The following is a 15649-nucleotide window of genomic DNA, read 5'->3' as shown; positions in this document are numbered from 1 at the left end:
AACTTCGCTTGCGCGAGGTCTCACTCGCTTACGCGAGATGCAACTTCATCAAGGAGCAGGGCTACGTGGCAAGACTTCATTGGCCATTGTTAGATATTTAGGCTTCTCGCTTAAGCGAGATGAATCTCGCTTAAGCGAGATTACACGTTTTCAGCCCATTTAAATACAAGTTTTCCCTCTCTCTAGCACTATTCACTATTCCATTGAAACATTTTATACATTTCTAGAGAGAGGTTAGAGCTATTTCATAGAGAGAAACACAAAGCAAGTGATTAAGGAGTAGATTCAACCCTAGATTCATTGAGACATCAAGGATCTTGGCATGGAATCTTCATCTTTCCTTCCTTCCTTGCATTAGTTTACATGTCTATATGTAACTATCACCTTCTATGTAGTATTGAGGTAACAATCAAGCTATTATGTAATCTTTTGATCTTTTAATATATAAGGTTCTAGCTTAATGATTCAATATTGTTGTTATTCTTGCTTTTAATGCTTTCAAAGAGATTCAAGATGATTTGGACACAAACCCTTGAATCTAGAACTAGAATAACAATCTATCTTATGTTATATCACTCTTGACAAGTTTGTAAACCTTTGATAATTACTTTTAATCAAGATTTTAATGCTTTCGGATACTTAATCAGGCTGGACACGGTCGATTAAGTTATCCGATCGACTTTGTTATCGTTTAAGGAATTTGGACACGAATGTTTAAACGCTAACTTGGAAATAACGATGTCGCTTTGGACACGAAGGATATTGTAGAAATGATTGTAATAATATTGGTTATAAAGCTAGAGTCTGTTAATCGATCGAGAGATTGCTGCTGTTATGCTTGCTCGTTATCTTATACCGCAAGCGAAATAGTTCGATCCCCTCTCGTTTTTACTTAAATGTCAAATATGGATATAGTGTTACAAACAAACAAATTATATCCAAACCCTTAATGTGAACGATTGTGTAAATGCTTATGATTAAACGTAACTCCCTGTGGAAACGATCCTATATATACTCACGTGTACATAGTTATATGACATGTAGGAAAAATCTTCATGTGTTAAAAGAGGCATTTTTAGTGACTTGTTATGCAAGTTATCTACGGAAAAGCAACCAATTGTTATAATTATACCATTTATGCTTTATATGCCTAATTCTACCCAATTTATGCAGGAAATGACAAGCAAGGACCAAAACTCAAGTTGTGTGAACCAAGCAAATCTCGCTTACGCGAGGTCATCTCGCTTAAGCGAGATTCCTCCAGGGAGAAGCTCAACCTTCGCTTGCATCTCGCTTCCAGGGTCGCTTGTGAATTTTAGAATCTCGCTTACGCGAGATCATCTCGCTTACGCGAGATTTCTCCAGGGAACAGATGAGCATCTCGCTTTCTATCTCGCTTCCATGTCGCTCAAGCAGGATTCTAAGGCGGTTTAAGTTTCAAGCAACTTCGCTTGCGCGAGGTCTCACTCGCTTACGCGAGATGCAACTTCATCAAGGAGCAGGGCTACGTGGCAAGACTTCATTGGCCATTGTTAGATATTTAGGCTTCTCGCTTAAGCGAGATGAATCTCGCTTAAGCGAGATTACACGTTTTCAGCCCATTTAAATACAAGTTTTCCCTCTCTCTAGCACTATTCACTATTCCATTGAAACATTTTATACATTTCTAGAGAGAGGTTAGAGCTATTTCATAGAGAGAAACACAAAGCAAGTGATTAAGGAGTAGATTCAACCCTAGATTCATTGAGACATCAAGGATCTTGGCATGGAATCTTCATCTTTCCTTCCTTCCTTGCATTAGTTTACATGTCTATATGTAACTATCACCTTCTATGTAGTATTGAGGTAACAATCAAGCTATTATGTAATCTTTTGATCTTTTAATATATAAGGTTCTAGCTTAATGATTCAATATTGTTGTTATTCTTGCTTTTAATGCTTTCAAAGAGATTCAAGATGATTTGGACACAAACCCTTGAATCTAGAACTAGAATAACAATCTATCTTATGTTATATCACTCTTGACAAGTTTGTAAACCTTTGATAATTACTTTTAATCAAGATTTTAATGCTTTCGGATACTTAATCAGGCTGGACACGGTCGATTAAGTTATCCGATCGACTTTGTTATCGTTTAAGGAATTTGGACACGAATGTTTAAACGCTAACTTGGAAATAACGATGTCGCTTTGGACACGAAGGATATTGTAGAAATGATTGTAATAATATTGGTTATAAAGCTAGAGTCTGTTAATCGATCGAGAGATTGCTGCTGTTATGCTTGCTCGTTATCTTATACCGCAAGCGAAATAGTTCGATCCCCTCTCGTTTTTACTTAAATGTCAAATATGGATATAGTGTTACAAACAAACAAATTATATCCAAACCCTTAATGTGAACGATTGTGTAAATGCTTATGATTAAACGTAACTCCCTGTGGAAACGATCCTATATATACTCACGTGTACATAGTTATATGACATGTAGGAAAAATCTTACATCAGGCCCATTGTGGATAGAATCAAGACCAAACTAAGTGCTTGGAAAGGAAGACTTTTGACTATTATGGGTCGAGTGAAGCTCATCAATGCAGTTATTAACAGCATGCTTACTTATTCATTCCATATCTATCAATGGCCTGCTAGCTTGCTCATTGAAGTGGCCCAAAGTATGAGGAATTTCATCTGGAGTGGCAATGTGGAAGACAGGAAACTGTGCACTATTGCTTGGGCAACTATTTGTAAACCTAGAGCGGAGGGAGGGCTATCAGTCAGAGACCCTGCTAAAGTGAATAAGGCTGCTTTAGCTCTCTTAGCCTGGAAAATGATGCATTCAACTGAACAATGGGTTGTTCTATGTTGGTAGAGGTTTCTCAGAAATGGCCAGCCTAAAACACACCATCTGACTTCATCCATTTGGCCAGGTATGAAGAAACACTTTCAACTGGTGCTTGACAACTCCAAATGGTCAGTGGTAAAGATATCTACTTCTGGACTGATAGGTGGTTAGACTCCACTAGATCAGAGCATTGGCACATTCCTCATTCTGTCACCTCCTCCCTGGGCATGAGGGTATCTGACTGTATTCTAGAAGGAGACTGGTGTATTCCTGATTTCATTGTGCGTAGAGATGCAGGTTTAGTGACTCAAATTCACAAAATAACTCTGCCAGTTGTGGAACTTCCTAATCAGTTATGTTGGATTTCTGCACCTGATGGAGTCCTCACCAACAAAATTGCCTATAAGATAATCAATGGCACTGGTCAGCAGGTTAGCTGGGCCACTTTGCTGTGGAACATTCACATACCTCCCTCCAGATTCTTTATCACCTGGAGGTTGATTCATAGGAAAATTCCTTCTGATGAGAACCTTAGAAAGAGGGGTTGTACGATAGTTTCTATTTGTGTATTCTGTCTGCAATCTGCTGAAACCTCACAGCACATGTTTTTTGACTGTCCTATCACCCATCAGCTTTGGGAATGGTTGGGCAAAGGCACTGATCAGGTACTTGACTGCTCTTCTTGCTTGCATTTACTTTTGGGTAACATGGGAGTCAAAACTGCTTTGGTTAAACATATTGTTAATTCTGCCGTTATACATATGATATGGGTTATTTGGATTGAGAGGAATCAACGTTACTTCAATACTAAGAAACAAGCCATGACCACTCTATTCAATATTGTTTTGGCGGAAGTAAAACTCAGTTATAGCTTAAGTTTGGTGAAAGGGGAGTCTGCCATGCTTGACTATAAAGTTGCTAAGTTGTTCAACATTCCCCGCAAAATTAAAAGATTCTCCACATCCCTTGATGTTGTTTAGAGTCCCCCTGCTGCTGGAGTAACTAAATTCAACTGTGACGGATCATCAGTTGGTAGCCAGCCTTGTGGTGCCATAGGAGTTGTGATCAGAGATTCCTTGAAGTGGTTTCTAGGGGCAATTTCCAGTAACATTGGCTACGCCACCCCTTTGGAAGCTGAATTCAGTGCTTGCATGATGGCAATGGAAAAAGCTCAGACTCTTAATCTGTCTAATATCTGTCTTGAAACTGACTCTTTGAGAGTGGTTAATGCCTTTCACAGGGATGTTGGAGTTCCTTGGTAGATGAGGGCTAGATGGGCAAACTGCAAGCACTTCTACAATAGTATTGCTTGCTCTTTTGTTCATGTGCACATAGAAGGGAATTTGGTTGTAGACGCTTTGGCGAAAAATGGTCAGGTCTATCTATGTTTTGTACTCAGTGGTGGCCTTCCCCTCCTCCTTTCCTTCAGCAGCTTCTCTCTAGGGACACTCTTGGACTTCCTATTGCTAGATTGCAGATGACTTGATTGCTTTCGCTCCCTTCTTGTTGGTTTGGGAGGGTTTTCATTTTTGCTTTTACTGTTGTTTTGGTTCTGCTGTTTGTTTTGCTACTTTGTTGTAATCGGTTCAGGCCTCTCCTGATTTCTTTTATTGGATTTTAGCTTTATCAAAAAAAAAAGTTTGTCATATATTAGTTGTGAATTTTTTCTATAAATAGAGAGCTCACATACATTGCATTCTACACACTGAAAGGTATTCTGAAACTTCGAATCATTTTCTTCTCTCTCCCTCTTTGACTTGTGTTGACGAGTCATTCTTCCCTTCATCTCCTTTTTTTTTTTGGTCCATGAAATTAACCCTTTTCTTCTCTCTCCCTTTTTGACTTGTGTTGAAGAAGTTTTCTTCCCTTCATTTTTTTTTCCTTCGAAATTAAGAGTGTTCTTAAGACCATATACCCTTATAGATCATAGTCCCTTTTTTGATATAATCAGAATGATCTTAAAAATATTCTTCCTCAATTCTTGCAGAAGTTAGATGTTAGAAAGGGAGATACAAACATATAACTAATTATATATATAGTTCTCAGAATCCATCCTTACCTTCTCCTTCTTCTTCTTAAGCAAGTATGTGTCCAAGAAAAATAAAAACATTTAATTTGAGAATTTAAACTCCTATGATGAAAAATAGGAGGAAAAAATAGAGTGAGAGACAACTATTCCAGCACCAACTCCAAGGCTGACGAATCTTTTGATTAGTTACGGAAAAAGTTTTTGGAAATAACTAATTCAAAGCCTCGTCAGTTTTGGGGTTGGAGTTGGAATGGTTCTTTCACTCTGTTCTTTTCCTATTGTCTTTCATTATAGGTGTTTTAATTAACAAATTAATCATTTTGACTGTTCATGTAAACTTTCTTAGTTAAGAAGAAACTTTAAGAAGAAAAAGAAGAACAATAAGAAGATTATGAAGGATTCTAAAGATATATATATATATATATATATATATATATATATATATATATATATATAACTAAATGTTGGTATCTCCTTTTCACTTTTGTGTATATATCAAGTTCTACAATTGTATACAATTTCTTGGAGATAAATTCCACCTAAAAGCATGATTGTGGCAACTGATAGAACTAACTTGTGACTTGATAAACTGTTCTTACAAAAACTTATATGAAAAATTACTGAATGTAAGAAGAGAAATCTTTAAAGCAATACTAGATTCAGTAATATTTTAACTTGGTGTAAGATTAAGTACCTTTAACACAAGTTAGTTTCATAATAGATTGTGACCAATATGATAATCAATCTAAATTTTTATTCCAATCACATGTTAACATGTTTATTTATTTTGTATTAATAAGTTGATGAATTATTGTTATTAATTTATTAATATATCATATGAATTTATTTATCAAGAACCAAGCATTCCCATGATTTATTTTGAAAAATTCCTTGAGTCACATAAGCAATAATGTTTGATGAACCAAAATTTCTGGAAAATAAAAAAAAAATCCCGAGTTACCGAGTAAAATGGGAGCACATTTTTTATAATAAACTAGCGGAAGGAATGGCACTACCATGCCCGTCTGACCTCTCTTTTTACTACGCTAACGTGTGTGTATATTTTAAGGGATAAATTTGACCCATATTTTGAAGAATAAAATAAAACAAAAATTGGTCTTTTTTTTTGTCTATGACTTGGCCCCGGGACCAGAATATGTCTTCACTCATTTTCAAATATGCTCAAAGAACAAAACAAATTTGAGAAATTTTTTCTAAAAGACCTCAAATTCTATTTTTATTGTTCCAATTTGTTCCTTTCAGAATTAATAATGAATTCAGTGGAAATTTGTCGATATTAAATTACGGGTTTAATATGTTTTTAGTCCCTCCCTGAAATTTTTTATTCACTTTTAGTCCCTATTTGCATTGTATAGGGACTATTTTGGAGGACTAAAATTATCCAATTTTTGTAAAAAGTTTTCAAAATAGAGACTATTTTTACAAACTAAAATATTTTGGAGGACTAAATTATCCAATTTTTGTAAAATGTTTTCAAAATAGAGACTATTTTTACAAACTAAAATATTTTGGAGGACTAAAATTACCATTAAAATTTCATAGGGACTAACCTTAAAAATTCATGATTTTGTAGGGACTAAAAACATATTTAACCCTTAAATTATTTGAAAAATATATATTGATATATATTTTATTATTTGGAAATTTCAAATGAAATAATTAATTTAGTCATTATTAGAAAGTTTTTTCATAGTCGCCAAATTTCGTTACAATATTTTGGAACACATCCTGATATATTTTGGTATGCAATCTAATATATTTTCGTAAGTGATTAGACATATATTTTGGCACTCAATAATATATTTTTTGTACTCAATATGATATATTTGGTACTGAATTTGAGATATTTTTGTATTAGATCTAATATGTGAATTACTTGTTCCCAAAGTTTCTCATATATTAGTTGTGAATTTTTTCTATAAATAGAGAGCTCACATATATTGCATTCTACACACTGAAAGGTATTCTGAAACTTCGAATCATTTTCTTCTCTCTCCCTCTTTGACTTGTGTTGACGAGTCATTCTTCCCTTCATCTTATTTTTTTTTTGGTCCATGAAATTAACCCTTTTCTTCTTTCTCCCTTTTTGACTTGTGTTGAAGAAGTTTTCTTCCCTTCATTTTTTTTCCTTCGAAATTAAGAGTGCTCTTAAGACCATATACCCTTATAGATCATAGTCCCTTTTTCGATATAATCAGAATGATCTTAAAAATATTCTTCCTCAATTCTTGCAGAAGTTAGATGTTAGAAAGGGAGATACAAACATATAACTAATTATATATATATTTCTCAGAATCCATTCTTACCTTCTTCTTCTTCTTCTTAAGCAAGTATGTGTCCAAGAAAAATAAAAACATTTAATTTGAGAATTTAAACTCCTATGATGAAAAATAGGACGAAAAAATAGAGTGAGAGAGAACTATTCCAGCACCAACTCCAAGGCTGACGAATCTTTTGATTAGTGTCGGAAAAGTTTTTGGAAATAACTAATTCAAAGCCTCGTCAGTTTTGGGGTTGGAGTTGGAATGGTTCTCTCACTCTGTTCTTTTCCTATTGTCTTTCATTATAGGTGTTTTAATTAACAAATTAATCGTTTTGATTGTTCATGTAAACTTTCTTAGTTAAGAAGAAACTTTAAGAAGAAGAAGAAGAACAATAAGAAGATTATGAAGGATTCTAAAGAAATAAAAATATATATATATATATATAACTAAATGTTGGTATTTCCTTTTCACTTTTGTGTATATATCAAGTTCTACAATTGTATAAACGTAAAAAAAAAGTTCTACAATTGTATATAATTTCTTGGAGATAAATTCCACCTAAAAGCATGATTGTGGCAACTGATAGAACTAACTTGTGACTTGATAAACTGTTTTTAAAAAAACTTATATGAAAAATTACTGAATGTAAGAAGAGAAATCTTTAAAGCAATACTAGATTCAGTAATATTTTAACTTGGTGTAAGATTAAGTACCTTTAACACAAGTTAGTTTCATAATAGATTGTGACCAATATGATAATCAAACTAAATTTTTATTCCAATCACATGTTAACATGTTTATTTATTTTGTATTAATAAGTTGATGAATTATTGTTATTAATTTATTAATATATCATATGAATTTATTTATCAAGAACCAAGCATTCCCATGATTTATTTTGAAAAATTCCTTGAGTCACATAAGCAATAATGTTTGATGAACCAAAATTTCTGGAAAATAAAAAAAAAAATCCCGAGTTACCGAGTAAAATGGGAGCACATTTTTTATAATAAACTAGCGGAAGGAATGGCACTACCATGCCCGTCTGACCTCTCTTTTTACTACGCTAACGTGTGTGTATATTTTAAGGGATAAATTTGACCCATATTTTGAAGAATAAAATAAAACAAAAATTGGTCTTTTTTTTTGTCTATGACTTGGCCCCGGGACCAGAATATGTCTTCACTCATTTTCAAATATGCTCAAAGAACAAAACAAATTTGAGAAATTTTTTCTAAAAGACCTCAAATTCTATTTTTATTGTTCCAATTTGTTCCTTTCAGAATTAATAATGAATTCAGTGGAAATTTGTCGATATTAAATTACGGGTTTAATATGTTTTTAGTCCCTCCCTGAAATTTTTTATTCACTTTTAGTCCCTATTTGCATTGTATAGGGACTATTTTGGAGGACTAAAATTATCCAATTTTTGTAAAAAGTTTTCAAAATAGAGACTATTTTTACAAACTAAAATATTTTGGAGGACTAAATTATCCAATTTTTGTAAAATGTTTTCAAAATAGAGACTATTTTTACAAACTAAAATATTTTGGAGGACTAAAATTACCATTAAAATTTCATAGGGACTAACCTTAAAAATTCATGATTTTGTAGGGACTAAAAACATATTTAACCCTTAAATTATTTGAAAAATATATATTGATATATATTTTATTATTTGGAAATTTCAAATGAAATAATTAATTTAGTCATTATTAGAAAGTTTTTTCATAGTCGCCAAATTTCGTTACAATATTTTGGAACACATCCTGATATATTTTGGTATGCAATCTAATATATTTTCGTAAGTGATTAGACATATATTTTGGCACTCAATAATATATTTTTTGTACTCAATATGATATATTTGGTACTGAATTTGAGATATTTTTGTATTAGATCTAATATGTGAATTACTTGTTCCCAAAGTTTCTCATATATTAGTTGTGAATTTTTTCTATAAATAGAGAGCTCACATATATTGCATTCTACACACTGAAAGGTATTCTGAAACTTCGAATCATTTTCTTCTCTCTCCCTCTTTGACTTGTGTTGACGAGTCATTCTTCCCTTCATCTTATTTTTTTTTTGGTCCATGAAATTAACCCTTTTCTTCTTTCTCCCTTTTTGACTTGTGTTGAAGAAGTTTTCTTCCCTTCATTTTTTTTCCTTCGAAATTAAGAGTGCTCTTAAGACCATATACCCTTATAGATCATAGTCCCTTTTTCGATATAATCAGAATGATCTTAAAAATATTCTTCCTCAATTCTTGCAGAAGTTAGATGTTAGAAAGGGAGATACAAACATATAACTAATTATATATATATTTCTCAGAATCCATTCTTACCTTCTTCTTCTTCTTCTTAAGCAAGTATGTGTCCAAGAAAAATAAAAACATTTAATTTGAGAATTTAAACTCCTATGATGAAAAATAGGACGAAAAAATAGAGTGAGAGAGAACTATTCCAGCACCAACTCCAAGGCTGACGAATCTTTTGATTAGTGTCGGAAAAGTTTTTGGAAATAACTAATTCAAAGCCTCGTCAGTTTTGGGGTTGGAGTTGGAATGGTTCTCTCACTCTGTTCTTTTCCTATTGTCTTTCATTATAGGTGTTTTAATTAACAAATTAATCGTTTTGATTGTTCATGTAAACTTTCTTAGTTAAGAAGAAACTTTAAGAAGAAGAAGAAGAACAATAAGAAGATTATGAAGGATTCTAAAGAAATAAAAATATATATATATATATATAACTAAATGTTGGTATTTCCTTTTCACTTTTGTGTATATATCAAGTTCTACAATTGTATAAACGTAAAAAAAAAGTTCTACAATTGTATATAATTTCTTGGAGATAAATTCCACCTAAAAGCATGATTGTGGCAACTGATAGAACTAACTTGTGACTTGATAAACTGTTTTTAAAAAAACTTATATGAAAAATTACTGAATGTAAGAAGAGAAATCTTTAAAGCAATACTAGATTCAGTAATATTTTAACTTGGTGTAAGATTAAGTACCTTTAACACAAGTTAGTTTCATAATAGATTGTGACCAATATGATAATCAAACTAAATTTTTATTCCAATCACATGTTAACATGTTTATTTATTTTGTATTAATAAGTTGATGAATTATTGTTATTAATTTATTAATATATCATATGAATTTATTTATCAAGAACCAAGCATTCCCATGATTTATTTTGAAAAATTCCTTGAGTCACATAAGCAATAATGTTTGATGAACCAAAATTTCTGGAAAATAAAAAAAAAATCCCGAGTTACCGAGTAAAATGGGAGCACATTTTTTATAATAAACTAGCGGAAGGAATGGCACTACCATGCCCGTCTGACCTCTCTTTTTACTACGCTAACGTGTGTGTATATTCTAAGGGATAAATTTGACCCATATTTTGAAGAATAAAATAAAACAAAAATTGGTCTTTTTTTTTTGTCTATGACTTGGCCCCGGGACCATAATATGTCTTCACTCATTTTCAAATATGCTCAAAGAACAAAACAAATTTGAGAAATTTTTTCTAAAAGACCTCAAATTCTATTTTTATTGTTCCAATTTGTTCCTTTCAGAATTAATAATGAATTGAGTGGAAATTTGTCGATATTAAATTATGGGTTAAATATGTTTTTAGTCCCTCCCTGAAATTTTTTATTCACTTTTAGTCCATATTTGCATTGTATAGGGACTATTTTGGAGGACTAAAATTATCCAATTTTTGTAAAATGTTTTCAAAATAGAAACTATTTTTACAAACTAAAATATTTTGGAGGACTAAATTATCAAATTTTTGTAAAATGTTTTCAAAATAGAGACTATTTTTACAAACTAAAATATTTTGGAGGACTAAAATTACCATTAAAATTTCGTAGGGACTAACCTTAAAAATTCATGATTTTGTAGGGACTAAAAACATATTTAACCCTTAAATTATTTGAAAAATATATATTGATATATATTTTATTATTTGGAAATTTCAAATGAAATAATTAATTTAGTCATTATTAGAAAGTTTTTTCATAGTCGCCAAATTTCGTTACAATATTTTGGAACACATCCTGATATATTTTGGTATGCAATCTAATATATTTTCTTAAGTGATTAGACATATGGCACTCAATAATATATTTTTTGTACTCAATATGATATATTTGGTACTGAATTTGAGATATTTTTGTACTAGATCTAATATGTGAATTACTTGTTCCCAAAGTTTCTCATATATTAGTTGTGAATTTTTTCTATAAATAGAGAGCTCACATATATTGCATTCTACACACTGAAAGGTATTCTGAAACTTCGAATCATTTTCTTCTCTCTCCCTCTTTGACTTGTGTTGACGAGTCATTCTTCCCTTCATCTTATTTTTTTTTTGGTCCATGAAATTAACCCTTTTCTTCTTTCTCCCTTTTTGACTTGTGTTGAAGAAGTTTTCTTCCCTTCATTTTTTTTCCTTCGAAATTAAGAGTGCTCTTAAGACCATATACCCTTATAGATCATAGTCCCTTTTTCGATATAATCAGAATGATCTTAAAAATATTCTTCCTCAATTCTTGCAGAAGTTAGATGTTAGAAAGGGAGATACAAACATATAACTAATTATATATATAGTTCTCAGAATCCATCCTTACCTTCTTCTTCTTCTTCTTAAGCAAGTATGTGTCCAAGAAAAATAAAAACATTTAATTTGAGAATTTAAACTCCTATGATGAAAAATAGGAGGAAAAAATAGAGTGAGAGAGAAATATTCTAGCACCAACTCCAAGGCTGACGAATCTTTTGATTAGTTACGGAAAAAGTTTTTGGAAATAACTAATTCAAAGCCTCGTCAGTTTTGGGGTTGGAGTTGGAATAGTTCTCTCATTCTGTTCTTTTCCTATTGTCTTTCATTATAGGTGTTTTAATTAACAAATTAATCGTTTTGATTGTTCATGTAAACTTTCTTAGTTAAGAAGAAACTTTAAGAAGAAGTAGAAGAACAATAAGAAGATTATGAAGGATTCTAAAGATATATATATATATATATATATATATATATAACTAAATGTTGGTATCTGTAACACCCATACTAGACGTATCTAGAAAGTCTAGCATGTGCATTAGTTTAGTACTGGATACATTAAAATTTTACAACAATAAAAACTTCGAATGAATGGCCAATACAACAAATGTGTTCGTACAATAAGTTTACAACTCAACTTTTCTAAAATGGTAAAAGTACATCCTTGAATATCCTCATCATCTTGCATCGGGTACGAACAAACACTTGTCGCAACGTCTATCCGGCTACTAGCTTGCTATCCATCCTGATATCTGAAACAAATAAGGATTGGAATGAGACATAATGTCTCAGTGAGTTCCACCTAACCCTGGGCTATAGGCAACCTCGGGGGAAACCTACGGTCGCCACGTGTCTACAATACAACCTGACGGTTGATTATACGTGTGTGGAGTCTTGCTTCCCTAGACGGTAGTGCATGCTAAACCCGTCATAGGCTTATCTTACTTGTTATAGGCTTCTTATCTTACACGTGTCATGGCGGTTAAGGGGAAACTAAAACCGCAATGCCAAGATACGATTTACGCATCAATGTCTTCACTTGCTAAAGTCATGACACAACTCTAAACCGGACGATTAGGGGAAACCTATGATCATCGTCGGTATAATTCTCTGAACTTGCTTATTTGCTTACTTGAATATGTTGCATCTAACAACATATCATCTCTTGCCACAAAAGTGACTTTTTTCTAGCTTGCTAGTTCTTGACTATTTACTTCTATATTCTTTCTAGTTCTTGACAGTCTATACCAAGGCTCTATGACATAACACATAAATATATGATGAATATGCATTGTCAGCTTCATTGATTATGTTAGCGTGTAACAGACAACTTCTCTGAGTTCATTTTACGGATTAGTCCCGAGTGGAGTAACCCCGGAAGTTAATCCCTTACTACCGGTAAAAATGCTTTGCAATAGCGCACCGGACTCCCTTAGTGAACGTGCGGGTCCCTTACGGCTTACCCCATTCTCCTTGGAGAACCTGTTGTACCCATCCTTGGATGGAATACAAAAGACACGGCACCATAACTTAGTGAAATGCGGCTCCCTCTCGGCTTAACCATTCCCCTTGGGGAACCCCTTGAATCCAACCTTGGAAGGAATTCAAGAGACATAACACTCTTCTTAAAACTTGGTCTTATGCATGAATGAAGGTTAAATCTATACATACAATCTCTTATACCTCGAATCCTTAAACGATCCCACTAGAGGTAAACTTATATGCTTGCTTAACTTACTTTGTGAATGGATGTGAAATCGATTCACGTCTTGCCATACTCGTGTGGCACTTGCTTCTATGCAAAGATAATACTCACATTACCTTGCGTCTTATCAAGCATATTACTAATGCATAGCATTCTATTTATTTCTAACAATTCTAGTTCTCGATAACTATACCAAGGCTCTAGTTCTTCCCTTTCCTTTAAGTTTATCTTGCTACCCGCTCGTAAAGTTATTACTTCGCTCATATGCCATGCTATACTACACAAAGAAAATATTGGCTTTACCTTCAAGAAAACCTTTTTACAACCTATGCCTTGGAATCATGATTGAGGGATTATACTTTTAAAAGATTGTTTGAAAAGAACCGCTCGCGAAACGCCAGAACCACCCGAAAGCGAACAAACAATGAGCTGCCCCGCTGTTTGCTCGCCATGGCGAGTGATCCTGTGTGGAAGGCGAGCACCTGCTCGCAGCTGCGAGTAGGAGGCGAGTGAACACCCCCATTCGGCCTTCAAGCTCGCCTCGCGAGCTATTTGCTCGCCGTGGCGAGCTATGACAGTCCAGAACTGTCAAAATTGGTATTTTCCACTCAAAAACCTCAATTCCAAGCATTCTAAGGCATATCATGGCACTAGAGATCATATACAACTTATAAAAGAGTCATTGAGCAAGTATTCACATGTGTAATGTTGCATGACATGAAAGGGGTAACTTTTCTATGTGTAAACCCTAGAAAATTTATAGCTATCTTACAAGAGAAAAACACATAAACCAAGGGAGGTAATCTATCTAAGGAACTCACCTTAAATATTTGCACTTGATCCCCTAGCTCACAAGCATCACATCACTTCACACAACAAAACCCTAACTCTTGATCATTCCTTGATGTTTAGCTTTTCTACCAAACTCTCTTGTACTTATGATCTCTTGAGAAAACATTGCTTCACTTGAACCAAACTTGAAACCATGACCTAAGTAATTCAAGCTTCCACTTTATCAAATAACAAACCCTAGCTTCTTGATTCAACCAACCACCAAACCTCTAATCAATCCATAGTTGTTTCTTTCTTACTAAGTTGCTAGCATCCTTGCTTGACTCCTCTTCTTAAACAAACTTGGAGAAATTGATGATTTGAAAGAAAAGAGGAAATGAGTTTCTAAAGAGATGAAAAAGAGATTCAAACCAAAACCCAAGTTTATATACTTCTCTATGATCTTGAAGGAACCTAGGGTTAATTCTTACCACTTAAAGAAGAAGATTTGAAAAGGATTGATTGTGAGGAAGAGAGGAAGAGGGCGATGGAGAGTAGAGAGAAGGAGGAGGAAAGTTTTGCCAAACTTAGAGAGAGAAAGAAGATGAAGAATGAGATATTTTGGAACCTAATCCAAATAAATATCCTTTCCCGTGCAATTACCAAAATGCCCTTGTCTTAAGCGTGTTAAATACGACACCGATACTTTTTCGTGTTATGCTGACATGTCATAAAATATTAACTATTAACCCACTTTCCATGAATTATTTCCTCTGGCACGATTAACGGGTAATATACCGATACCGACAGGCGGGATGTTACATTCTTCCCCCCTTAAATAAATTTCGTCCTCGAAATTTAGAAACCTGCTACCAATCATCGTAATTAAAACCTGCCTTCTTTAACTTCAGCTACTTAAAGTCTGATTATACCCACTTCAAAAGTTCAAAGTATACTTTGCTCATCAAACATGTAACTCATTCTTCTTTCTAAATTCGCATAAAACGAATATGATCTCTTATCTTGCTCAAAATCTTCACAAACTTTTATATCTCTTCACAATCTTCTCACACTCGAAATCATGGTTAACTTGTTTATCTTGACATGAAGAAGCGTAATCCATTACATCGATTCTCTTGACAATCTAATAACCAAATCTATGGTTTGCTCACCTTAAAACTTTCTACCAAGTCCCTTTGCACTTGAAAATAAATACTCTTAGCAAAAATCCGCGCATTCTATACGATTTAAAAATCACACGAACATTGCCATCTCCTCTTGAAACTTTATCCTCATATTACTTACATACTTCCAAATACCGCTTCTTGTTAGTTAATAACGATACCCAGTCTAGTACTTTACTTCAAGAAATTTCTAAACCTTGGTACATAGGTTCTTGGAATGAACATTTAATTGAATAAAGAAAATCTCATTTTGAAACCAA

At 33.2% G+C, this 15649-nt stretch overlaps 1 pseudogene; it reads left to right on the top strand.

Moving 5' to 3' along the window:
* Positions 1-3659: 3659 nt before the first annotated feature.
* On the top strand, positions 3660-4324 carry LOC146905925 (uncharacterized; annotated as a pseudogene).
* The last annotated feature ends 11325 nt before the right edge of the window (positions 4325-15649 follow it).

The sequence above is a fragment of the Medicago sativa genome, chromosome 7, assembly GCF_051527215.1.
Source record: "Medicago sativa cultivar Bolivia chromosome 7, Bolivia_mono, whole genome shotgun sequence".
In the NCBI taxonomy this organism is placed as follows: Eukaryota; Viridiplantae; Streptophyta; class Magnoliopsida; order Fabales; family Fabaceae; genus Medicago; species Medicago sativa.
Note: the sequence above shows the minus strand (reverse complement) of the source record. Positions and strands in the feature narration are given on the sequence as shown.